The sequence below is a fragment of the Jaculus jaculus genome, chromosome 7 (genome assembly GCF_020740685.1).
Source record: "Jaculus jaculus isolate mJacJac1 chromosome 7, mJacJac1.mat.Y.cur, whole genome shotgun sequence".
NCBI lineage: Eukaryota > Metazoa > Chordata > Mammalia > Rodentia > Dipodidae > Jaculus > Jaculus jaculus.
In genome coordinates this window covers 68,220,219-68,245,843 of record NC_059108.1, presented here as the reverse complement: position 1 = coordinate 68,245,843, position 25,625 = coordinate 68,220,219, and the positions used below count along the sequence as shown (strand labels likewise).

Sequence of the window (25,625 nt, the reverse complement as noted above, 5' to 3'; positions counted from 1 at the left end):
AGTATAGCTTTAGATCAGGTATGGTGATGCCACCCGAGGTATTTCTTTAGCTTAGGATATGTTTGGATATGCAAGGCCTTCTGCCCTTCCATATGAACTTTGAGATCATTTTTTCTATCTCTGTGAATAACACTGTTGGGATTTTAATTGGAATTGCATTAAATCTATATATTGCCCTTGGTATGATTGTCATCTTCACAATGTTAATTCTGCCTATACAGGAGCATGGGAGGTCTTTCCATTTTCTCAAGTCCTCCTCAATTTCCTTTTTGAGTGTTTTAATGTTTTCATTGTATAGACTTTTCACTTCCTTTGTTAACATTATTCCAAGCTATTTTATTTTGTTGTTGTTGTTGCTATTGGAAATGGGACTATGTCCTTTATTGCTTTCTCTGTATCTTTGTCATTTGCATATAGAAAGGCTACTGATTTTGTGCATTGATTTTGTGTCCTGCTACTTTGCTATAGGAGTTAATCACCTTCAGGAGTTTTGGGATGGAGTCTCTCGGGTCTCTTACATATACAATCATGTCATCGGCTAATAGAGTTAACTTAACTTCTTCCTTTCCCAATTATATCCCCTTTATTTCCTTGTCCTATCTTACTGCTTGAGTAGGACTTCCACTACAATATTGAAAAGCAGAGGTGAGAGTGGACAACCCTGTTTTGTTCCTGATCTTAATGGGAATTCCTCCAGTCTCTCTCCATTAAGTATTATTTGGCCCTTAGGAGCTTTGTATATTGCTTTTATTATGTTAAGATATGAACCAACCATGCCAATTCTCTCCAATGTTTTGATCATGAAGTGATGTATCTTGTCAAAAGCCTTTCTGCATCTATCGAAATGATCATGTGATTTTCATGTTTACATTGACAGATTTCCGTATGTTGAACCACCCCTGTGTTCCTGGGATGAATCGCACTTGGTCAAGGTGGATAATGCTTTTGATGTGTTGTTGCATTTGGTTTCTGAGGATTTTGTTCAGGATCTGTGCATCTAAGTTTATCAGGGAAATAGGTTGGTAGTTTTCTTTTCTTGTGGCTTCTTTGCCTGGATTTGGAATTAAGGTGATACTAGCTTCATAAAAGGAGTTGGGTAACTTTCCCTGTTCTCAAATTGTGTGGCACAGTTTGAGGAATATTGGTTAGATTTCTTCCATGAAGGTTGGATAGAATTCATCTGAGAAGCCATGTGGTCCTGGACTCTTTTTTGGGGGTGGTTTGTTATGACTTTTTCAATCTCCATGAGTGTGATTGGTTCAATGAGGAAATTAATCTGCTCTGAGTAGTTTGATAGAGGGTATGCGTCCAGGATTTTATCAATCTCCTCCACATTATCCATTTTTGTGGAGTAGAGGTTTTTGAAATAAGTCCTGATTATTCTCCCAATTAAACTTATATCTGTCGTGATCTCTCCTTTTTCATTTTGAATTTTGTGAATTTGAAGCTTCTCTATTTCTCTTTTTTTAAAAAATTTATTTATTTGAGAGCAACAGACACAGAGAGAAAGACAGATAGATGTTGGGCCCTGAAAGGCCTAGGCGTGAGGCCTAGTGGAACTTCCTGAGCCTAGCTAAAGTTTGGCGACCTGTCTCTGGCCAGCTATGACTCAGCAGGATGCCTAAGGGCTTCTGGCCTGTTACTTCCTCATGGTAATTGTAATTACCATTTCAATAGTTAAAGTTTACTATTGGCCCTTACCTCTTCTCCCACCCTAAAATCCCCACCTTCGTCCCCAACCTGATATAGGCAACTGCTCAGAGTAATAAAGCGAGTTGTTCCTGCACTGCAAAGACTCCCGACTCAGTGTGGTTTTTCTCCGGTGGCCAGGAGAGGTTCTGAGTCGTCCGACGCTCATCATCCCCTCAACCCCTAGGGAGGAACCAGCAGGCCTGGTCCTTCCCTCGGCACTACCTGTGCGGGAAGGAGCCCCGCAGATAGAGGGAGAGATAGAGAATGGGCACGCCAGGGCTTCCAAGCCACTGCAAACGAACTCCAGATGCGTGCTCCCCCTTGTGCATCTGGCTAACGTGGGACCTGGGGAATCGAGCCTCGAACTGGGGTCCTTAGGCTTCACAGGCAAGCGCTTAACTGCTAAGCCATCTCTCCAGCCCTATTTTTCTTTTTTTGCTTGACAAAATTGGCCAGGGTTTTGACAATCTTGTTTATTTTTTCAAGGAACCAGCTCCTTGTTTTGTCAATTGTCTTGTGTCCTTGGTTTCCAATTGATTTGGGATCTCTCTTTTTTATGAAGGAATTGAGTGCTATGAATTTTTCCCTGAGGACTGCCTTCATTGTGTCCCATAAGTTTTGGTGTGATATGTTCTCATCGCCATTCAATTCTAGAAATTTTTCAATTTCATTTTTTATTTCATCCACTATCCATGAATTGTTTAAAAGTGTGCTGTTCAGTTCCCAGGTGCTGTTGGAATTCTTGGTGGGTCTGTTGTTGATTTCTAGCAGCATAGCATTGTGATCTGATATCATGAAGGGAATTATGTCAATTTTCCTAAATATGTGGAGGCAGTCTTTGTGACCCACTATATGGTCTAATTTAGAGAATGTTCCATGGGCTGCTGAGAAGAATGTATAGTCTGTGGATTTGGGATGGAATGTTCTGTAGATGTCTGTTAGGTCAAAATGATCTATGGTACTGTTGAGGTCTCTTACTTCCCTGTTGAGCTTCTGTTTGGATATTCTGTCTATTATGGATAATGGTGTATTGAAGTCCCCAGCTATGATGGTGTTGGTGCTTATTACTGTTCTATTGTCAAGTAGGTTTTGTTTTATGAACTGTACTGCCCCTGTGTTTGGTGCATAAAGATTTATGATTGTAATATCCTCTTGATGTATTGTTACCTTAATAAGTAGGAAGTGGCCTTCTTTGTCTTCTTTGATTATTTTTGGTTTGAAGTCTATTTTATCTGATATTAATATAGCTACGCCTGCTTGTTTCTTATTCCCATTTGCTTGGAATATTGTTTTCAACCCTTTCACCCTGAGGAGGTTTCTGACTTTCGTGGTGATGTGGGTTTCCTGAAGACAACAGATTGAGGGGTCTAATTATTTGATCCATCCTGTTTGCTTGTGTCTCTTGATGTGTGAATTAAGGCCATTTAGGGTCATGACTGTGGGATTTGATTTGATCCCTGCCATATTGTGATGGTACATGAGGGTTGGTGTTTTCATGGACTTTGAAAGTTTTGTGTGCCTATTCTGAGTTTGGTTATTGTGATCTGCTTCTTGTAGGCATTTGAGTTTGGTTATTTGTTTCTTCTCTGTGGAGAATTTCCTGAAATACTCTCTGTAGGTTTGGTTTTGTGTTCATATAATTATAAAGGTGATTTTTGTCATGGAAAGTTTTTCTTTCATCATCTGTTATGAGAGATACTTTTGCTGGGTAGAGTGGTTTGGGTTGAAAGCCATAGGTTCTTAGACTTTGCAGTGTTTCTTTTCAGGCCCTTCTGACTTTCAGAGTTTCCACTGATAAGTCTGAAGTAATTCTGATGGGGTTACCTTTGAAAGTGGTGTGCTGTTTTTCCCTAGCTGCTTTTAGGATTTTCTGTTTGGTGTCAGTGCTTAGTGTCTTAATGACAATATGTCTTGGAGAGTTTCTCCTTTGGTCCAGTCTGTTTGGAGTTCTGTTGGCTTCTTGTATCTTGATGGGCCTTTCTCTTGAGAGACTGGGGAAGTTTTCTTCAATTATTTTCTTAAATAAGTTCTCCATGCTTTGGTCTAAATTTCTTCTCCTTCTGGTATTCTAATGATCCTGATATTAGGTCGTTTAAGTGTATCCCACAATTCCCTCATGTTCTGTTCACAGGAACTTTTGAACTTACTGAAATTTTTGAACTCTTGAACTGTTTCTTCCTTTTTTTCTTCCAGATCAGAGTTTCTATCCTCCACTTGGCTGACTCTATTCTTGAGCGCTTCTAGAGAGTTTTGGACTTGTTAATTAAGTTTGCATTTTCTACTACTTTTCTATGTATAATTCCTATCCCTCTGTCAAGCTCCCTTTTCACATCATTTTCTGATTTTCTTGATGATTCTTGGAATGCATTCTTGCATTTTTTTATGTCTTCATTTAGCATGGCTAGCTGGTTTTTATTTTTATTTATTTATTTTTTAGATTATTATTTATTTATTTATTTGAGAGCAACAGACAGAGAGAAAGACAGATAGAGGGAGAGGGAGAGAATGGGCATGCCAGGGCTTCCAGCCTCTGCAAATGAACTCCAGACGCGTGCGCCCCCTTGTGCATCTGGCTAACGTGGGACCTGGGGAACCGAGCCTCGAACCGGGGTCCTTAGGCTTCACAGGCAAGCACTTAACCGCTAAGCCATCTCTCCAGCCCGCTAGCTGGTTTTTAATGTCTCCTTTTTTCACTCTCCCTCAAACTCTTAACTCTTTTTGAATTCCTTCCAATTTCTTATCTATTAGTTCTTGTTTAGTGATGGCAGCATCCACATGATCATTGGTCTTTTGTTGCTTTCCTGCAAGTTCCTACCAGTAGGTTGCTCAGGGTTGCATTGGTCATGGCTTCAATTTGATGTTCTGATCCTAATGACTCTTCCTTGTTTTGGTTAGATATATTCATTGTTGGAGTGGGTGATCTAACTGGATTTTCTTGCATTTGATTTTTCATGTTATTTCTTTTGCACGGTGGTCTGCCCATGACAGTGAACAGGCACCTAGGTGGGTGGGTCAGCCTGGGCTCAAGCAGTATGGGAGTCTGAGGCAGCCTGGGGCAGTTGGCAAGCAGCCTGGTCTTTGGCTCTCACTTGCCAAAGCCACCTGATCTACTGCCTGGCATAGGTGTCTACATTGCCTGAATTCTCATGCAGTAATGTGCCAAAGCTGCCTGTGTTCGACCTAGGTGGGACACTGAGGCACCAAGCACTGAAGCATCTAAACTCTGGCTGGGGACACTGGGACCCGGAATCAGTCTGCGCTTCCCCGCCACAGAACAATGGCAGATGGGCAGCGCGGCAGAGAGGTACAGGGTGGTACTTGTGCTGGTGCAAGTGAGGGACACATTCTGAGTTTGTGTGACAATTTCTGTGGGAATGGACTTGCTGAACATGCAGTGGCTGGAGCAGTAAGCGAGCAAATGAGTGGAGCAGTCTAAGCTTCCACACACAGGGATCTGATATGTGCAGGGTTTTGCTGTGTATACATTGACTACTTTGGGGGAGGGGTGGGATACCTGATCCTGGGGGAGTCAGGGATTCTCAGTTATTGCCAGGACTCACTGAATGTGCAGTGCCAGGAGCAGTAAGAGGGCAAGTTAGTGGAACAGTCTAATCTTCCACACACAGGGATTGGTGCGCAGTGGCTCTGTGGGTATGGTGGCCACTTGGTGGAGGGTGGGCTACCCATCTACGAGGGAATCAGTGATTCCCTGTTATTGCCAGGACTCACTGAACGTGCGGTGGCTAGAGTGGGCATGTGGGCGGAGCAGTCTAAGCTTCTGCATGCAAGGATCGATCGGTGTTTGGTGGCACCGTTGGATACGGTGGATATTAGCGGGGAGGGGTGGCTACCTACCCGTGAGGGGATCAGCAAATCCCTGTTCCCTCCCTCCCCATGCCTTCCCACTGGCAATCTATTGGATATTTCTCTCCCCTAAAATCCCCAGTGAACCCTTAATGTCTTGCCTTTCTTTCCCCAGGATTTGCAGCACAGGTAGGCGGTCACCATCTTGGCTGGAAGTAGTCTCTCTCCCTCTCTTTCTTTCTTTCTTTCTTTCTTTCTTTCTTTCTTTCTTTCTTTCTTTCTTTCTTTCTTTCTTTCTTTGCCTGTGGATATGTTTGGATATCCTAGGCCTTCTGCCATTCCATATGAATTTAGATCATATTTTTCAATCTCTGTGAGGAATGATGCTGGTGTTTTATTGGTATTGTATTAAATCTGCATATTGCCTTTGGTAGAATTGCTATTTTCACAATATTAATTCTTCCTATACAGGAACATGGGAAGTCTTTCCACCTTCTCAAATCCTCCACTATTTATTTCTTGAGTTTTTTTATGTTTTAATTAACTAGGTCTTTCACATCCTTAGCTAGTGTTATTCCAGGGTATTTAATGTTTTTTGTTGTTATTGAAAACAGTACAGCATCACTGCTTTTTTCTCCATATATTTGTCTTTTGCATATAGAAAAGTTACTGATTTTTGTGCATTGATTTTGTATCCTGCCACTTTGCTAATGAAATTTGTCCCCTTTAGAAGTTTTCAGATGGAGACTTTCAGGTCATTTATATGTAGGATCATGTCATTCTCTGTAAATAGTGATAACTTGACTTCCTCCTTGCCAATTTGAGTCCCTTTTCTCTCTCCTATCTTATTGCTTGGGCTAGTACTTCTAGTACTATGTGAAGAGCAGCGGTGAGAGTGGGCATCCAGGTCTTGTTCCTGATATCAATGGGAACTTTTTGGGTTTTTCCCCATTAAATATTATTTGGGCTTTAGAAGTTTTATATATAGCCTTTATTGTGTTGAGATATAAACCCTCCATGCCCATTCTTTCCAGGGTTTTGATCAGGAAGTGGTGTTGTATTTTGTCAAAGCCTTCTCTGCATCAATTGAGATGATCATGTTGTTCTTATGGTTCAGTTTATTTATGTGGTGTATTACATTGCTCAGTTTCCATATATTAAACCATCCCTGCATCCCTGGGATGAAGCCTACTTGATCTTGGTGGATAATGCTTTTGACTTGTTGTTAAATTCAGTTTGCAAGAATTTTGTTTGGGATCGTTTCATGTTTCTTTCCTTGTTGCATTTCTGTCTGATTTTGGTATTAGAGTGATAATCATTTCATAAAAGGAGTCAGGGAGTATTCCTTCATCTCCAATTATGTGGAACAGTTTGAGAAACATTGATTTCAGTTCTTGAATGAAGGTTTCATAGAATTCAGCTGAGAAGTCATCCAGTCCCAGACATTTTTAGTGGGGAGGGTTATGATTATTTTTTCAATCTCCATGTATGTTATAGGTTTTTTTTTTTAGGAGATTAATCAGCTGTGAGTTTAGTTTTGGTAGGTGGTATGTGTCTATGAATTCATCCATTTCTTCTAGATTACTTAATTTAATTTTGTGGAACAGAGGTTTCAGAAGTATGCCCTGATGATTCAATTGGAACCATTTCATTGATGTCTGTTGTTATCTCTGATTTTTAATCTCATTTTGTTAAGTTGAGACTTCCCTTTTTTGTTTGATCAATTTATCCAGGAGTTTGTCAATCTTGTTTATTTTTTTTCAAAGAACTAGTTCTTCATTTTGTTAATACTTTTGTCTCTTAGTTTCAAATTAATTAATTTCTGCTCTAATTTCCATCTGAAGCTCTTTGGCTTCTTATTTTTCCAGTGCCTTTAGGTGGACAGTCAGGTGATTGATTTGAGATCTCTCTGACTTTGTAATGAAGGCTTTTAGGGCTATGAATTTTTCTATTAGGGCTGCCTTCATTGTGTCCCATACGTTTTGGAAGGTTGTGTTTTTATTATCATTCAATTCTTGGAATTTTACAATTTCTTTTTTGATTTCTCCCATGATATCTTCATGGTTTAAAAGTGTGTTGTTTAGTCTGGAGGAGCTAGTGGCATTCTTGCTGTGTCTGTTGTTACTTTCTAGCATTAAAGCATTGTGATTGGACATGATGCAGGAAGTCACTTTAAGTTTCCTGACTTTACAAAGGTATGCTTTATGGCCTAATATATGGTAAATTTTGGAGAAGTTTCCATGGTCTGCTGAGAAGAATTTGCATTCTGTACAGTTAGGGTGGAAAGTTATGTAGATGTTCATTAGGTCCAGTTGATCTATGATGTTGCTGAGTGCTATTATTTCCATGTTAATTTTCTGCTTGGTTGATCTGTCTATTGATAGTGGAGTATTGAAGTTTCTGAATATGGTGGTGTTGGTGTTTATTTCTGTTTCATTGAAAAGTAGATTTTGTTTTATAAACTGTGGGCATATATATTTAAGATTATGATGTGCTAATGTTGGATCATTCCCTTGATGATTAAGAAGTGGCCTTCTTTGTCCATTTTGATTAATTTTGGTTTGAAGTCTATTTTATCAGATATTAATATAGCAACACCTGCTTGCTTTTTATTTCCATTTGCTTGGGGTATCATTTTCCAACCTTTACCCTGAGGAAGTATCTATCTTTAGTGGTGAGGTTGGTTTCTTGAAGACAGCTGATAGAAGGGTCCAGTTTTTTGATCCAACCTGATCACCTGTCTTTTTTGATACATGAGTTAAGACCTTTAATATTTAAGACCATTACTAGGAGGTTTGAATTAATCCCTGCCATGATGAGGTGTGTTATGGGGTTTGGTGCTTTCTTCTGTTTTGTACTATTTTGAGCCTGTTCAATTTTGGTTATTGTGATTTTCTTTTTGGTACTTCAGACTGGTTGTTTGACTCTTCTGTGTGGAGTATTCCCTCAAGTATCCTCTATAGGTTTGGCTTTGTGTTCATATAATCAGAGAGTTGACTTTTTTTCATGGAAAACTTTTCTTTCATCATCTATTATCAGGTATACTTTTGCTGGGCAGAGTAGCTTGTGTTGGATGCCATAGTGCTTCAGACTTTGAAGTGTTGGATGCCTGGCCCTTCTGGCTTTTAGGGTTTCCATTGAGAAATTTGAGGTAATTCTGATGGGATTGCCTTTGTGCATTGTGAATTGCTTCTCTCTTGCTATTTTTAACACACTCTGTTTTCATTGTTAAGAGTTTTAACTATGATGTGTCTTGGGTAATTTCCTATTTGGTCCTGCCTGTTTGGTGTTCTGTTTGCTTCTTGTATCTGGATGGATTTCTCTTTTGATCGATTTGGAAAATTTTCTTCCACAATTCTGTTGAATATGGCCTCTATGCCTCTGGCATGGATTTCCTCTACTTCTGGTATACTCATGATCCAGATGCTTGGTTGTTTTAGGGTGTCCCACAGTTTCCTTGTATTCTGCTCACTTGATTTTTTGAATTTAGCAAAGTTTTTGGCCTCCTGATCGATTTCTTCTGTTTTATCATTCAGGTTAGAGGCTCTGTCTTCCATATGAGTAACTGTGTTGGTGAGTGGTTCTAGAGAGGCTTGCATAATATCTATTTGATTTTTGTTTTCTATTGTGATATTTTGCATCATGTCCATCTCTTTTTGAGGTAAGATTTCAATTCAATTTCTGATTTTATTGCTGTTTCCTGGATTTCATTCTTGCATTTGATCAAGTCTTCATTAACCTTAATCAGCCTATTGTTGAGATCTTCCATTTTTTGATTTATCTTCAATTTATTAATATCTCTTTTTTTCAATTAAGTTAAGCCTACTGTCAAAAGCTGAATGCTCCAGGAGAAGATACTGTTCAATTTCATTTATACGTTTGTTGGTTCTTTGATAGTTTTCTTCTAGTTCAGTGATTTTTCTTTGTTTTTGGATCAGGGTCTCATTGGTTATTGTGTTTTCATTTTGAGAATGAATTTCTCTTAATTTCTCTATTATTTAATTGGAAGCTTCTATTGTAGAACTAGGCATATTTGTTCAAGATCTATCAGTTTTCTGACTTTCATTGGCTTTTTTGTGTTGTTATGTACCCATTTTAGGAAGACTCTTTATTTTATTGAGGAGGAAGTAAGTTTTTGTCCTTTGGTCCATGTACCCTATGACTCAGGTGAACACGGATGTTGGTACCCAATGGCCAGTCAAGATATAAGAGTGAAAGGCCTGATTCCACAGCCCACAAAGGGCCCAAGAATCCCCATTCATGGCACAATGGGACCTACTAGGATCAGAGGGCTGTGAGGAGCAAGTGAACGGAGATCTGGCCTACTTTATGTCAAGTGGGCACACAGACCAGTGCAAGGAGCCTAGACCAGGTAAGTGGAAGAAGCCCGGAAAAAAAGGGTTTTGGCCTACTCCCTTCTGATATCTGTATCTGCCCACATACTGTCTGTGCAGACAACTCAGAAGGGGGCAGGTGGTAGAAGCCCAGGAGCAGGGGTCTGGCCTACTCTCTTCAGACCTGCATGTCCTTGTTTTTTTTTTTTTTTTTTTTTTTTTTTTTTTTTTTTAAGGTAGAGTCTCAATTTAGTTCAGGTTGATCTGGAATTCACTATGTAGTCTCAGGGTGGACTTGGACTCAAACTCATGGCGATCCTCCTACTTCTGCCTCCCAAGTGCTGGGATTAAAGGCATATGCCACCACATCCAGCTTAGTTACGTGTGTGTGTGTGTGTGTGTGTGTGTATTTTTGAGGAAAGCCCAACAGACTGGCCTTTTTTATGTGAGAAAGCAAGAGAGAGAGAATTGTTGCACCAGGGCCTTCAGCCAGCATCATCAAAGTCCAGCTGTGTGAACCACTAGTGTGCATGTATGACCTTGTGCACTTGAGTCATCTTGTGTCTAGAATGTGTGGGACTTGGAGAGTCTCTAGGCTTTATAGGTAAGTGCCTTAAGTGCTAATACATCTCTCCAGCTCTAATTTATATTGTCACTGTCTTCAAATATCCTCTTCTCTTTAGCTCTTTATGAGTACTTGTTCTTTTAGTATTTTTGATTATTGCCACTTTTATTGGAGTGAGGTGGAATCTCACATTTGCAATTTACACTTGAAGAATAACTAGTGATATTGAATATGTTTTGATTTACTTGTTGAACATTTGTATGTGATCTTTAGGGAAATGTTTACCTAGGTCTATTTTCCTTTTCTATTTTTTTTTTTTTTTCTGAGAGGATCTTGCTATTTATCTGAATCTGGCCTTGAACTCATGATCCTTCTTCCTTAGCCTTCCAACTTGTGGTATCATAAGGATATAACAGGTTTCATTGCCCATTTTAAAATTGGATTGTTTGGAGCTGGGTGTGGTGACACATGCCTTTAATCCCAGCACTGTGGAGGCAGAGGTAAGAGGATCGCTGAGAGTCCAAGGCCACCCTGAGACTATAGAGTGAATTCCAGGTCAGCCTCAGCTAGAGTGAGACCCTACCTCAAAAAACCAAAAAAAAAGGGGGGGGGATTTTTTTTTATTTTACATTAAACTTTTGAACTTTTGTAGTTTCTTCTCTATTCTGGATTTTACCTTCTTGTTAGATGTGTAGTTTGTAAAAAAAAAAAAGTCCCTCATTGTGTAGGTTCTTCCTTCATTCTGCTAATCCCCTTATTGCCCAGAAGCTTTCTAGTTTGATGTAGTCTTATTTGCTTTTTTTTTTTTTTTTTTTTGGTTTATCGATGTAAGGTCTCACTCTAGCTCAAGCTGACCTGGAATTCATTGTGTAGTCTCAGGATGGCCTTGAACTCATGGTGATCCTCCTACCTCTGCCTCCTGAGTGTTGGGATTAAAGGCATGTGCCACCATGCCCATTATTTACCAATTTTTGTAAACTCTCTATCATTTTATTTTCACAGGTTGCAGAGTCTTCTGGTCGTGATGGTAATATGATGAGGCATGTAGTTTTAGTTCTTTTCTAAAAGTTCACAGAATATTCTCCCTGTATTGTGTTGTTTACTGCATCAGCCTTCAGAAAGAAGAGGAAAGTAAACCTCCATTCAAAGTTTTGTACCAATGGAGTATACAATACACAGCCATTGTGTTTTACAAACAAAGAAAATTTACAGTCTCATCCTCCTGAGGACATTGCTTGTTGTGACTGAATGACCTTATATGACATACAACAAGAAATAACAAGATTGATCACCTGAGTTGCCCTGGATAAGAGTTGCCAAGATATTTGAGGGATAGGAATTAAACCTTCAGTGATGGCAAAAGGAGTGTCAAAATCTGTTATCTGTTTGCCACATTTGATCAGTCTTATATTAATGCTGCCCTTCCCACCATCTCCTTTCAATCTTATATTTTCCTCAAATACTGTCCATACCAAAGAAGACAAGGGTCACCAATGTCCATGATACATTGAGAAATATCATGTTATACCTCTGTCTGTAGTAAAATTTCTCCTGCTATGACTTTGGGGCTCAGTCTTAGTCTGTTGTGTGTAAAGCTCTATTTAGAATTCCTGAATATGAACAATAAAGCTATCTAACAATAGGAAATTCACATAGTAGTAAAGTGGTAGTAAATTATTAAATCATACTGTGCTTATGTTGAAGGGTATTGAAGGATTAATGAAGCCCTGAAGTTGCTTGGAAGGGAATGAAGTTATAAAGTTGCTGAGATAAGCCAGCTCTAAAAGAGAGGGTTGGAAATGAAGGTCAAATTCCTTGGTAATAGCATTTTCCTAGACCTTGGGCCTGAAAAAGAAGCAAACAGCTGTTCAATGAAAAGCAGCTGTTCTATACAATAACATATTTATATCCTGAACACAGTACAGTTTAATCTTAAATGTTGTAAACTGTCTCATCAGTGAGAAAAATGGCCTTTTTCCTATCTTGTTTTCCCTGACTCTAATCCTTGCTTATGTTCTTCTCACTTCTCATTTTTTATAAAAGTCAGTTCAGCTGTAAATATGCCACTCCAGCCTCAAATCTGAGAAGAGGTTTGCAGTCACTTCACTGCTTGATTCCAATAAAGCAGTCTATAGTTGTTAAGGTTTGATTTCCTTTCTCATTCATGTTGCCTCAGTCACTTCTGATTCCAACTCAAATCTAACATGTATAGTCTTAACAGAACCACTAGCTGTTTTTAGGACAGTCCCTTTCCCCTCACAAAAGTTGTTCATTTTGGCGGTGACCTTGGGATGACTCAGAAGGCCCCATAGTGCTGAGAGGAAATGGCAGAGGAATGCTTAGCACTAAAACATCTCTATCACACTTTCCAAGGCTCAGGGTCCATTGCAGAAGAGGTAGCAGAAAGAATGTAAGAGACAAAGGAAGGTTAGTACTCCTTACAATGCACTATTCCAGACACAAAATGACCTGGATATCCATGACCTCTCAGTGTCTGATACTATCTACACAAGGCCATTATAATAGAAGGAAAAGATGATGACATCAGAATAAAAGTCAGTCTGATTAAGAGGGAGACGAGGAATGGTGGAGAGTTGAGTTGTAAAGAGGAAAGTGTGTGTGGTGTGTGTGTGTGGGGGGGGGATTACCATGTATTATTGTCTATAATTATGGAAGTTGTGGATAAAAAATTTTAAAAAGTATTTAATTTTCTACAGATTTTGGGGTCATGATGATTTATTTCAAGATTTAGGCTGATATAAAAAAATATATAATCCTTATGAGCTAGGTGGCACACACCTTTAATCCCAGCACTCAGAAGGCAGAGGTAGGAGGTTTGCCATGAGCTTGAGGCAACCCTGAGACTACACAGTGAATTACACATCAGCCTGAGCTAGTGTGAGACACTACCTCAAAACACACACACACACACACACACATCATATATATATATTCCTTATGTATTATTTTACTAATAAGAATAGGTGTATCAAATTACAACACCCATGTTGTTGTGTGGAGTGAATAAAAGCTTTTATGCACAAATTTCTTTCATAGTACTGAATCCTTGTTCTTCTTTCCTAACCCCTTTCTTTCTATAACCATATTTTCAACCTTTTCCTTCAAAGCCCATTTATTTTTCTTTTTTTGTTAGAAATCTGGTTTTCTCCCTAATGTGTGATCCAGGTCACTACACTTTATTAAGCCAAGAGAAAAATCTCCATTCTATTACATTTTCCTTGCCCTGGGATTGGCTATGATGGAGGATCACCTCTATTATGAAGCCATCACTAGGATTATAGTCAGTAGACAGTTCTTGAGGTAAGAAGATAATTATGTTTTACTTAACTTTCTTTTTAAAAATGTGCCCACCAAGTAAGAACAGGAAAAGAATTCTAGAGATTATCAGGGGAAACTTTTTCCCTGGGGAGATGCAAACACATGTCTTCTTCACAGATAGGGCACAATGATAGACCACAGAATGATTACACCAAAACTAGCTTTGCAGAATGTGATGGTTAAAGAGTTGTGAACTTGATCTGTTTAGTAATCCATAAACACCCCTTTCAGATGAATCTCTGAGGTTGCATCCAGGAAAGATTAACTGAAGGAGGAAATCCTTCCCTCAAGGTGAGCCCTTTCCCCAGAGTGGGGGCCTCTATTAAAGGAGCACTTCATATAAGGAAGCTCTGGATGAAAAGATCCCCTTCCTTCTTTCTACTTGGCTGCTGGAGTTGCTTGCTGCCTTCCAGCATGGACTGAAGACCAGCATCAACTGAAGACCCACATGGATCAAAGCATGTGGCTCCTCAGGAAGCCTCCAGGCCTTCAATACCAGATTGGAACTGTTGAGGCATCTAGCCAGGGGTGGACTGAGCAGCTCCCGGGTTCCTTGATTCTTGGGCCTGCAACTGCTATTGGACTTCTGTAATTGAATAAATTCCTTTTTAAAAATGAGGAGTGAAACATTCTGCTAATTGAATAAATTCCTTTTTAAACATAATTCATTCTATCAGTTCTGTTCCTTGCGAGAACCCTGACTAATACAGGGAACTAATGAGTTTGTTGGGGTAACTTATAGAGAAGGGTGAAGGGTTGCTTACAGGAGAAATAGATGCTCTTGTCAAACTCAGCCATACCATGAGAAATTTTATCCCATCCTGGATGACTCAAAGACAGCTATACTAGAAAGCACACCTTGGCATAGGCAATAACTCAGGGAAGCTTCATCTCTGGAGCACACTGTACCACTTGCACATAGCATCATCAGAGTATGGAGCACATTATATCCATTGGCAAGCAGTTACATCTGACAGTCTCTCCTCTCCAAGCCTTGGGGAAGGGTCTTACAATACTTTCTCAAACTTGTTGACTTTCTGAGTCTCTGGAGCTTCCTTTCTATCTCCTCCTTATCTAAGGAATGTTTTAGTTTCTAGCAAACATAACCTTGGGAAGTGGTTGTGTGAGCTTTAAGTTTCAGGTCTCCCAGACTTCCTCTCCAAAACTAGAAGGACTCTTCTATACAATCAGCTGCTATACTGTGTTGATCCTCTCACATGATTTTACTGGGAGAACTGAATCTTAAAATGACTATTTTCACCCAATTATAAAAATACTAGCTAAAATCACCGAACACATATAATTCTCTAGGAATTTTTTTTATTTTAATTTAATTTATTAGTTTTCTTTTCAGTAAATACAGGCAGTTTGGTACCATTATTTAGGCTCATCTGTGATCTACCCCTTCCCATTAGACCCTCCTTGTTAATGAAAATGGGTCGTGCATTGTGGAGTTAGCCCCCAGTTATTGGTATGATAAATGTCTCTGCAAATCATGACCCAACATGTGACTCTGACATTCTTTCCGCCCCCTCTTCCACAAAATTTCCCTGAGCCATGTTGGGTTCATTTTTGGTCTGCTTCAGTGCTGAGGTGTTGGGGGCCTCTGAGGCTCTGGCTCTCTGCTTTGGTAGGAGTTGATCTTTCTCTGTGTTGATCTCCTTCCCCTTTGTGCTGGTATCCGGTTCACAGGAAAACATCACCCTTGCTTATTTTGCCAGTTGTCCTTAGTTTCAGTTGGGCCCCTTTAGAGGTATGTTGGGGCAGCTCTCTTCTTAGGATCTGCATCTATCTGGAAAAGAGAAGCAGATTCTCCAACGGACAGTAAGTTAGCACCCTGAAAATTGAGATAACACTTACTTTTTTGATAGACAGTATGGTAGATTTAGGCCCTCTTATACCCCGTGATTGATGGTAGCTTGATATTGAAGAGTGGGCTTGTGTTTGGGTATGGTTCTGACTTGTTTCCCAGCTCCAGCTAAAGGTCTAGTACCACTGAGTGGATCAGTTAGCCAAATCAAGAGCAATTGATTCCTCACCATGGCTGTGTACCACTATTGCACTTGTGTGGGCATCACATCCGGTCATTTGTTGCTAATTAGGTTAAACAATGTGTTGTTTGGACAGATCTTGGTCATTTCCCCCAGTCGCCTATGTAGCGCCTTCTGGCACTAGACACGCTGACTGGGGACTGACTGTCTCCTGGCTTCTGGCCATGTCATTCCATTTTACACGTCAGCTGCGTATGGAGTCTTCAGCAATAGGGTCTTACCACTGGCCTTTGGTGGGTCATCAAGTACTCTGACAGAAGTCTGTCATTGTTTTGGGAAACTTTGTATGTTTCTCTGATCAAAAGCTCATTGTGGATGGTAGGCCCAAGCTGGAACTGGGGGTTACAGGTCAGTGTCCACTAAGAAATTGAGGAAAAAGATAACTAATATACAAGAGTTAGAGAGGATAGAGATAGAAGGGAGAGGGGGAGAGGGAGGGAGGGAAGATGTAGAAGATTTAGGTCAGTTTTGATCCTACCCTCTCCAGTGTCTTGTAGTTCAGGTGTTTCCTGTAAGGGTCTGGTGAAGGTTCAGCCACTTGGTCTGTCTTTTAGGAAGTAGAATTTTATGGTACCATTGCCATTTGTGTCCAGATTACTGTTTTCCACCCTTTGATTCCCTCCCCGCCATCCCATCCATCTTATTGTCTAGTCCATGAGGTGCTTGCTGGGTATGTAAGGCATCTTGGGCAGATTCAGGTTAGGTGTTGCAGATGAGTGAGACTATGTGTCGAGTTTTTTTCTGTGATTGGGTAGGTTTGCTGAGAATGATCTGTTCCAGGTTCAACCATTTTTCCTCAAATTTCTTTATGTCGTTTTTTCTTACTGCTGTATAGAATTCCATTGTGTAGATATACCACATCTTTGTTATCCATTCTTCTAATGATGGACATCTGGGTTGGTTCCAGCTTTTAGCTATTACGAATTGAGCCGCTACAAACATTGTTGAGCAAATCTCTCTGGCTTTTGGTTTGAAGGTTTTAGGGTAGATGCCCAGTAATGGTATAACTGGGTCTGTTGGTATTTCTATAGCCAGCTTTTCCAGGAGTCTCCATATTGCTTTCCAAAGTGGTTGTACCATCCTGCATTCCCACCAACAGTGAATGAGTTTCCCTGCTTCTCTACATCCTCGCCAGCATTTATTTTCATTTGACCTTTTGATGTTGGCTATCCTTATTGGGGTAAGATGGAATCTCATAATTGTTTTAATTTGCATTTCTCTGATGATTAGGGATGATGAACATTTTCTTAGGTGTGTGTTTGCCATTTGTATCTCTTTCTCTGTGAATTGCCTGTTTAACTCTGTGCCCCATTTTGTGAGTGGGGTATTTGTCTTCTTATTGTTTAGACTTTTGAGTTCTTTGTAAATTCTAGAGATGAGGCCTCTATCAGTTGGAAAACCTGCAAATATTTTCTCCCATTCTGTGGGTATTCTATTGGCTTTGCTTATTATATGCTTGTCTGTAAAGAAACTCTTCAGCTTCATATGATCCCAATGGTTGAGTGATTGTTTAATTACTTGAGCCACTGGGGTTTTATTCAGGAAGTCTTTTTCCATTCCTATATCATGGAAAGTACTTCCTAAATTTTCTTCCAGTAGTTTTTGAGTTTCTGGTCTTATGTTGAGGTCTTTGATCCATTTGGATTTGAGTGTTGTGCATGGTGAGATGTGTGGATCAAGTTTTAGTTTCCTGCATGTGGCTATCCAGTTTGTCCAGCACCATTTGTTGAAGTTGCTTTTTTCCAGTCTATATTGTTTGGGCCTTTGTCGAATATCAAGTAGCTATAGTTGCTTGGCCCAAAATCTGGGTCCTCAAGTCTATTCCATTGGTCTATACTCCTGTTTTTATGCCAGTACCATGCTGTTTTTATTACTATGGCTTTGTAATATAGCTTTATATTGGGTATGGTGATGCCACCAGAGGTATTTCTTTTGCTGAGGATATGTTTGCATATGCAAGGCCTTCTACCTTTCCATATGAAATTTGAGATCATTTTTTCTATCTCTGTGAAGAACACTGTAGGGATTTTAATTGGAATTGCGTTAAATCTATATATTGCCTTTGGTAGGATTGTCATCTTCACAATGTTAATTCTGCCTATCCAGGAGCATGGGAGGTCTTTCCATCTTTTCAAGTCCTCCTCAATTTCTTTTTTGAGAGTTTTTATATTTTCGTTGTATAGATCTTTTACTTCCTTGGTTAACGTTATTCCAAGGTATTTTATTTTTTTTTTGTTGCTATTGAAAATGGGACTATGTCCTTTATTTCTTTTTCTATGTCTTTGTCATTTGCATACAGAAATGCTACCGATCTTTGTGCATTGATTTTGTATCCTCCTAATTTGCTATAGGAGTTAATCACCTTCAGGAGTTTTGGGATGGAGTCTCTCGCGTCTCTTACATATACAATCATGCCATCAGCGAATAGAGCTAACTTAACTTATTCCTTTCCAAATTGTATCCCTTTTATTTCCTTCTCCTGCCTTCTTGCTTGGGCTAGGACTTACAGAACTATATTGAAAAGCAGAGGTGAGAGAGGACATCCCTGTCTTGTTCCTGATCTCAATGGGAATTCCTCTAGTCTCTCTCCATTAAGTATTATTTGGGCCTTTGGAGCTTTGTATATTGCCTTTATTATGGTAAGATTTGAACCTGTCATGCCGATTCTCTCTAAAGTTTTGATCATGAAGTGATGTTGTATCTTGTCAAAGGCCTTTTCTGCATCTATTGAAATGATCATGTGATTTTTATGTTTAAGCTTGTTTATATGGTGTATTACATTGACAGATTTTGGTATGTTGAACCACTCTTGTGATCCTGGGATAAATCCCACTTGGTCAAGGTGGATAATGCTTTTGATGTGTTGTTGGATTCGGTTTGCGAGTATTTTGTTGAGGATCTTTGCGTCTATGTTCATTAGGGAAATAGGCCGATAGTTTTCTTTTCTTGTGGCATCTCTGCCTGGTTTTGGGATTAGGGTGATACTAGCTTCATAGAAGGAGTTGGGTAGCTTTCCCTGTTCTTCAATTGTGTGGCACAGTTTTAGGAAGATTGGTTTGAGTTCTTCCATGAAGGTTTGATAAAATTCGGCTGGGAATCCATATGGTCCTGGACTCTTCTTGTTTGGGAGGTTTTTTATTACTTTTTCAATCTCCATGAGTGTGATGGGTTCATTGAGGTGATTGATCTACTCTGAATTTAGCTTTGGTAGATGATATGCATACAGGAATTTATCCATCTCCTCCACATTTTCCAGTTTTGTGGAGTAGAGGTTTTTGAAATAAGTCCTGATGGTTCTGCCGATTTCACTGATGTCTCTTGTGATCTCTCCTTTTTCATTTTGTATTTTGTTAATTTGGAGTCTCTCCTTTTTTTGCTTGATCAAATTGGCCAGAGGTTTGTCAATCTTGTTTATTTTTTCAAAGAACCAGCTCTTTGTTTTGTCAATTGCCTTAATTGTTTCCTTGGTTTCCAATTCATTAATTTCTGCTCTGATTTTAATTATTTCTTTCCTTCTGGAGCTCTTTGGGTTGGATTTTTCTTGTTTTTCCAATGCCTTTAGGTGGATGGTTAGGCTATTGATTTGGTATCTTTCTGTCTTTTTTATGAATGCATTGAGTGCTATGAATTTTCCCCTGAGGACTGCCTTCTTTGTGTCCCATAAGTTTTGGTATGATGTGTTCTCATTGTCATTCAATTCCAAGAATTTTGCAATTTCATTTTTTATTTCATCCACTATCCATTTATTGTTTAAGAGTGTGCTATTCAGTTTCCAGTTGCCGTTGTTGTTCTTGTTTTTTTTTTTTTTGTTGTTGTTGATTTCTAGGAATATAGCATTATGATCTGATATCATGCAGGGAATTATGTCAATTTTCCTAAATATGTGGAGGCTATCTTTGTGACCCAGTATATGCTCTATTTTAGAGAATGTTCCATGGGCTGCTGAGAAGAATGTGTAGTCTGTGGATTTGGGATGGAAAGTTCTGTAGATGTCTGTTAGGTCTAAGTGCTCTATGTTTGTTTGAGCTCTCTTACTTCCCTGTTGAGCTTCTGTTTGGATGATCTGTCTATTACTGATAACGGTGTGTTGAAGTCCCCAGCTATGATGGTGTTGGTGGTTATTTCTGTTTTCTTGTCAAGTTGGTTTTGTTTTATGAACTGTTGTGCCCCTGTGTTTGGTGCATACAGATTTATGATTATAATATCCTCTTGATGGATTGTTCCCTTTATAAGTAGGAAGTAGCCTTCTTTGTCTTTTTTGATTGTTTTTGGTTTGAAGTCAACTTTATCTGATATTAATATAGCTACACCTGCTTGTTTCTTATTCCTATTTGCCTGGAATATTGTTTTCCACCCTTTCATCCTGAGGAGGTTTCTGTCTTTAGTGGTGAGGTGGGTTTCTTGAAGGCAGCAGTTTGAGGGGTCTAATTTTTTGATCCACCCTGTTAGCCTGTGTCTCTTGATGGGTGAATTAAGGACATTAATGTTTAGGGTGATGACTGTGAGATTTTATTTGATCCCTGTCATGTTGTGGTGGTAGAGGTGTGCTGGCATTTCCATGGAATTTTTTTTTTTTTTTTTCTATCTACTCTGGGTTTGGTTGCTGTGATCTGCTTCTTGTAGGCATTTGTGTTTGGTTATTTGTTTCTTCTCTGTGGAGAATTTCCTGGAGTACTTTGTAGGTTTGGTTTTGTGTTCATATAATTGTAAAGCTGAGTTTTGTCATGGAAAGTTTTCCTTTCACCATCTATTATAAGGGAGACTTTGCCGGGTAGAGTAGTTTGGGTTGGAAGCCATAGTTTCTTAGAGTTTGGAGAGTATCATTCCAGGCCCTTCTAGCTTTCAGGGTTTCCATTGAGAAGTCTGAAGTAATTCTAATGGGGTTTCCTTTGAAAGTGGTGTGCTGTTTTTCCCTAGCTGCTTTTAGGATTTTTTCCTTAGTTTCAATGTTTAGAGTCTTAATGATAATATGTCTTGGGGAGTTTCTCCTTTGGTCTAGTTGGTTAGGAGTTCTGTTTGCTTCTTGAATCTTGATGGGCCTTTCTTTTAAGAGACGGGGGAAGTTTTCTTCAATTATTGTGTTAAATAGGTTCTCTATGCCTTTGGTCTGAAATTCTTATCCTTCTGGTATTCCAATGATTCTGATATTAGGATGTTTAAGTGTATCCCACAATTCTCTCATGTTCTGTTCACAGGAACTTTTGAACTTACTGAAATTTTTGGACTCTCGAACTGTTTCTTCCATCCTGTCTTCCAAATCAGAATTTCTATCTTCCACTTCGATGACTCTATTCTTGAGAGCCTCTAGTGAGTTTTGGACTTGTCCAATTAAGTTTGCATTTTCTACTACTTTCCTATGTATCACTTCCATCACTTTGTCCAGCTCCCTTTTTGTCTCATTTTCTGATTTTCTTGATGATTCTTGGAAACCATCCTTGCATTTCTTTATATTTTCATTTAGTATGGCCAGCTGATTTTTAAGGTCCTCTTTTTTTTCATTCTCCCTCAACTCTCTTAGCTCTCTTTGAATTCCTTCCAGTGTCTTATCATATTGCTCTAGCTTAGTGATGGTAGCATCCATACAATTATCTATCCTTTGTAGCTTTCCTGTCAGTTCTAGCAGTAGTTTGGTCAGGGTTGCATTGTTCATTGTTTCCACTTGATGTTCTGATCCTAAACACTCTTCTATGTTTTGGTTAGTTGTGATCCTTGTTGGACTGGGTGATCTGTCTGGGTTTTGTTCCATTTTATTTTTCGTGTTATTTCTTTTGCGCTTTGGTCTACCCATGTCAGTGTATGGGCAGGTAGGTGGGTGGAGCAGCCTGGGATCTAGTTTAATGCGAATCCAAAGCAGCCTGGGGCAGTTGCAAGCAGCCTGGGTTTTTGCTAACTCTTGCCACAGCCGCCTATCTATAGGCTGACAGGGGCACCAAAGTTGCCTAAATTCTCACCCAGTAATGCAGCTAAGCTGCCTGCTTTTGAACTTGAAAGGGGACTGAGGTAGCAAGCCCTGAAGGTGCCCAGACTCTGGCTGGGTACACTGGGGTCTGTAAACAGTCTGTGCTCTCCCGCCTCAGGGGAGTGGGGGATGGATGGCGATGTACAGGTAGAGGATGGCACCTGCGCTGGCGCTAGTGACTCAGTGTGGACTTGTGTGTCTCTTGCTGTGGGAGTGGGCCCGCTGCACGAGCAATTGTAGTGGAGAGGCAGATGATGTGGGTACGGAATCAAGACACAGCAGAGGCTGACCGGCGGCAAGTGATGTGGGCACAGCAGCAGGGGATCTGGCAGCCACCTATTCACGGCAGGGGTGGCCCACACAGGCCTGTGAACCGAGCACCACGTGGCTGGTCTACTTGCAGGATCAGAGAACAAGGGCTAGGTAGGAGGTCTCAGCTGCTGTGCAGCAGGCTGGCAGGTGTGACTGGTGGGTGCCCGATCAGAGCACAGCCACGCGGGACGTGCGGAGGTTGCGTGGGCGGGTGAGCGGACGGGGTGCGTGGTGTGCGACAGGGTGTATGTAGCGAGTGGGGCACGCGGCGGGGGGGGGGGGCGTGCCAGGGCACTGGGCAATCAGTGTGGGGCATGCGGGAGGCAGCAGGGCTCAGGGGGAGCGGGGTGGGGTGCCCTGGAGGGGCAGGGGGTGTGGGGTGCTCTGGTCGGTCTGGGGGGGCGAGGGGCGCGCCATGGTCATGGGGGGGGGTGCGTGCGCAGGGGGGGTGTGCAGGAAGCGGGGGGGGGGTGCAGGGCGCCTGGGGGGCGCAGGGGGGTGTGGGGCACGTGGGGTGGGCACGGGGTGCGCAGGGGGGCGCGGGGGAGCATGTGGGAGTCGCAGGATGCGTGGTACGCCGTGGTGCGCGGGGGGCTAGGGGAGCGTGCGTGGGCGCAGGGGGCGCAGGGTGTGCGGAGGGCGCGGGGTAGGCGGGGGGATGGGGCACGGGGCACATGGCATGCGGGAATCCACAGGACGCCGCGGGGTGCTCTGGATGCGTGGGGGGGGCAGGGCGCGCGGGGGGGGGGTCGCGGGGGTCGTGTGGGGGTCGCGGGGCGTGGAGGGGCCAGGGCACGCTGTGGCTCAAGATGTGCAGGGTGGGGGCGGGGCACGCCTGGGCACACAGGGGTGCACTCAGGATGCACGGGGGTGCGCGGGCCGTGTGCGGCGGGGGGACAAGGGGCGTGCAGAGTGGGGGGGCAGGAGGCGCCAGGGTGGGGCGTGGGGGGCAGGGGGCGCCGCGGGGTGCACGGAGTTTGGGGGTGTTGGATGCCCTGGGGCGCGTGGGGGTGGGGGCGCAGGGCGCATGGGGCACCAGGGGGGCGGTGCACAGTGGGGCGTCTCGGAGCACGGAGTGCGGGGGGGGGGGGGGCCGGGATGCTCGGGTGGGTGCAGGGGGTGTGGGGCGCTGCAGGACGCCACGGGTGCTCTGGACTTACGAGGGGGGTGGTGCGATTCGCGCGGGGGAGGGGGTCACGGGTCGCTCGGGGGCTGCGGAGCACGCTGAGGTTAGAAGGGGCACAGAGCATGCTGAGGTAAGAAAGGTGGGGGATGCCGGGACGCTGCGGGAAGCTCTGGATGCGCGTGGGGGGGGGCCTCGGGGAGCACGAGGGTGGGGCGCACAGGGGCTTGGGGGCATGGGGCATGCCTGGGCCCCCCGGGCGCGGGATGCCACGGGTCGTTTTGGGCGCGCCTGCCATGAATGGATAGGGAGGGTGGGACGTGCAGGGGTGTGGGAGGGGCGCAGCGTGCGGGGGGGGGGCGGGGGGGGGGAAGGAGGCGCGCGGGAGTGGGTCGCAGGGGTCTCCGGGCCTGCGTGGGGCGCGGGGGCGCGGGGTACACCTGGGTTCCTGGGGCGCTCTGGGCCCTGTTGCGTGTGGATAGGGAGGGTGGGGCGCACGGGGGGAGGAGAGCTCGGCGAGTGATGGGTGGGGGGGGGTGCGCCGGCATGGGGCGTGGGGGTTGTGGGGCGAGCGGGGGTTGTGGGGCGAGCGGGGGTTCCCTCTTTTACCCTAATCTGTGCCCTCCCTCTTGCAAAAAATTTGTAATTTCCCTTGAATACTTGCCTTTGTTTTCCTTGTGTCTGTAGTGCAGCTAGGCGGTCGCCATCTTGACCGGAAGTCTCCCTCTCTAGGAATTTTATGAACACATTCTTTTTTTTCTTTTTTTAAATGCCAAGATAAGAAACAATTTATTATAGAGAGAAGAAAAATTTCTCATCCAAAATATAGAAATGTGTACAACTTTACAACACAATCAATATACATGAACTGTACAAATTTACACCAGTTCATAATTTACCAATTAAAAGATGACTAACAAAGTTCACAAAATAGATGGTTTGTGGAAAAGACTTTTACCCAATTAAGTACAAGGAAAGTTACAAACCAGACCTCCACTTTCTAAAAATAAGAAGTTTACTCAGTCTTAGAAAACTACAAGCTAGCAAATGTACAGAGAGCTGGCTGGTGCTAACAACCACAGTTGAGACAGTGTCTTTTTAAAGGTCTTTTAAAAGCCTGTTGCCAAGGCAGATTCTGGTCACTTGCTACTTTCAAAGCCAAAAACCACAATACAAGGTCTGACCATTTCCCCAGGTCATGCGTACTAGTTTGTATGTACATTTATACATTTAAGTGCTAGGTAAAAGTCTTGTTGTAAAATTTCCAGTACTACCATGCTTAAAACATTGAGCTTTCCTACCGAGCTGCCAAAAAAAAGTTATTGATAACTTTCAAGTGTAATAGTGCAAACTCCTCTGCAAGATCCACTGCAGAGAAGGGTTCTTTGAAATACAGATTTTCCTTAAAGGGACTGATGTGAAATTTTAGGTATGATGTCTGGGAGAAACCGAAACCGCTCTAGGACTTCACTCCCTAGCAAATAAAGTGATCATTAACTTGGACTCACAGGCTATTAAATCACTGAAAGGTACTGTCCAAACTATGGCACTGTCACTTAAAAAAAAAATTATTACCATTCTATCTTGTGCCAGATCTTCACAGCTGTGACATGGTTTAAATTCCATAATCCATCCCCAAGAGGAGCCCACCCAAAGCAAAAATCAAATTTATCCATCCATTATAAGATGATCCATCCATAGACTGTATCTTAACCCGATACAGTCATCATATTGTAGCTCTTGGAAGGGCTTGTTCTGCCCAAGAGAAGTTCCTCCTTACAGCTGATTCGGCTGTCTACCATTTGCACGTTGGAGTTGTTCTGAGTGCTACCTCCTGCTGGTGAGGCTTCGTACAGCTCGCAGATGGAGCCATCCTCTCCAATTCTGTAGGATACTTCCTAGGGGTCCACCCAGAGTGTGAGTTCACTTGGGAGAAGCCTGAACAACTCTTGACTGCTCAGTCCAATCCGCTGGGCCGCCTGTCCAATCAGTGGATCCATTTTATGGTTGATGCAAATACAACGGTAACCTGATCCCTTGCACGGCTTTTCTGGGAACCAGTGATGTTTGTAATGTTCTGCCAGCAGCTCCTGCAGGCTCTGGCTGAAGGTCTGCAGCTGTCGCTGGCTTGTGAGCCCCTTGGTGCGGAGGAACTTGGAGATGAATGACACGGCGGCGGCGATCTCGCCTATCATGGTGGCAGCCTGAGTGTAGAAGGGATGCATGGGGGCGGTGGACGAGGGTGGCCCGGGCGGCCGGGGCTCGGCGGTACGGCCCCCTTCACCCCCGACGGATGGACAGAGAGGCCACCCCCCCTCCCTTCACAGACCAGACACGACTGAGATGAAAAAGAAGAGTGTGAAGGAAGGGGGGGGGTTGGGACGGCTACTGGAATTATCTTTTTTTTTGGTTTGTTTTACCCCCTTTTCTTTAAAAAAAAAAAAGA

General features: G+C 42.3%; 2 pseudogenes and 1 gene segment (V, D, J or C); all 3 read right to left on the bottom strand.

Moving 5' to 3' along the window:
* The window catches only part of LOC105944255, a 171,599-nt pseudogene extending 148,176 nt beyond the window's left edge, over positions 1-23,423 (bottom strand).
* LOC101600058 overlaps positions 1-25,625 on the bottom strand; it is a 746,857-nt gene that overhangs the window by 380,418 nt on the left and 340,814 nt on the right.
* Positions 24,118-25,404, bottom strand: LOC123462059 (annotated as a pseudogene).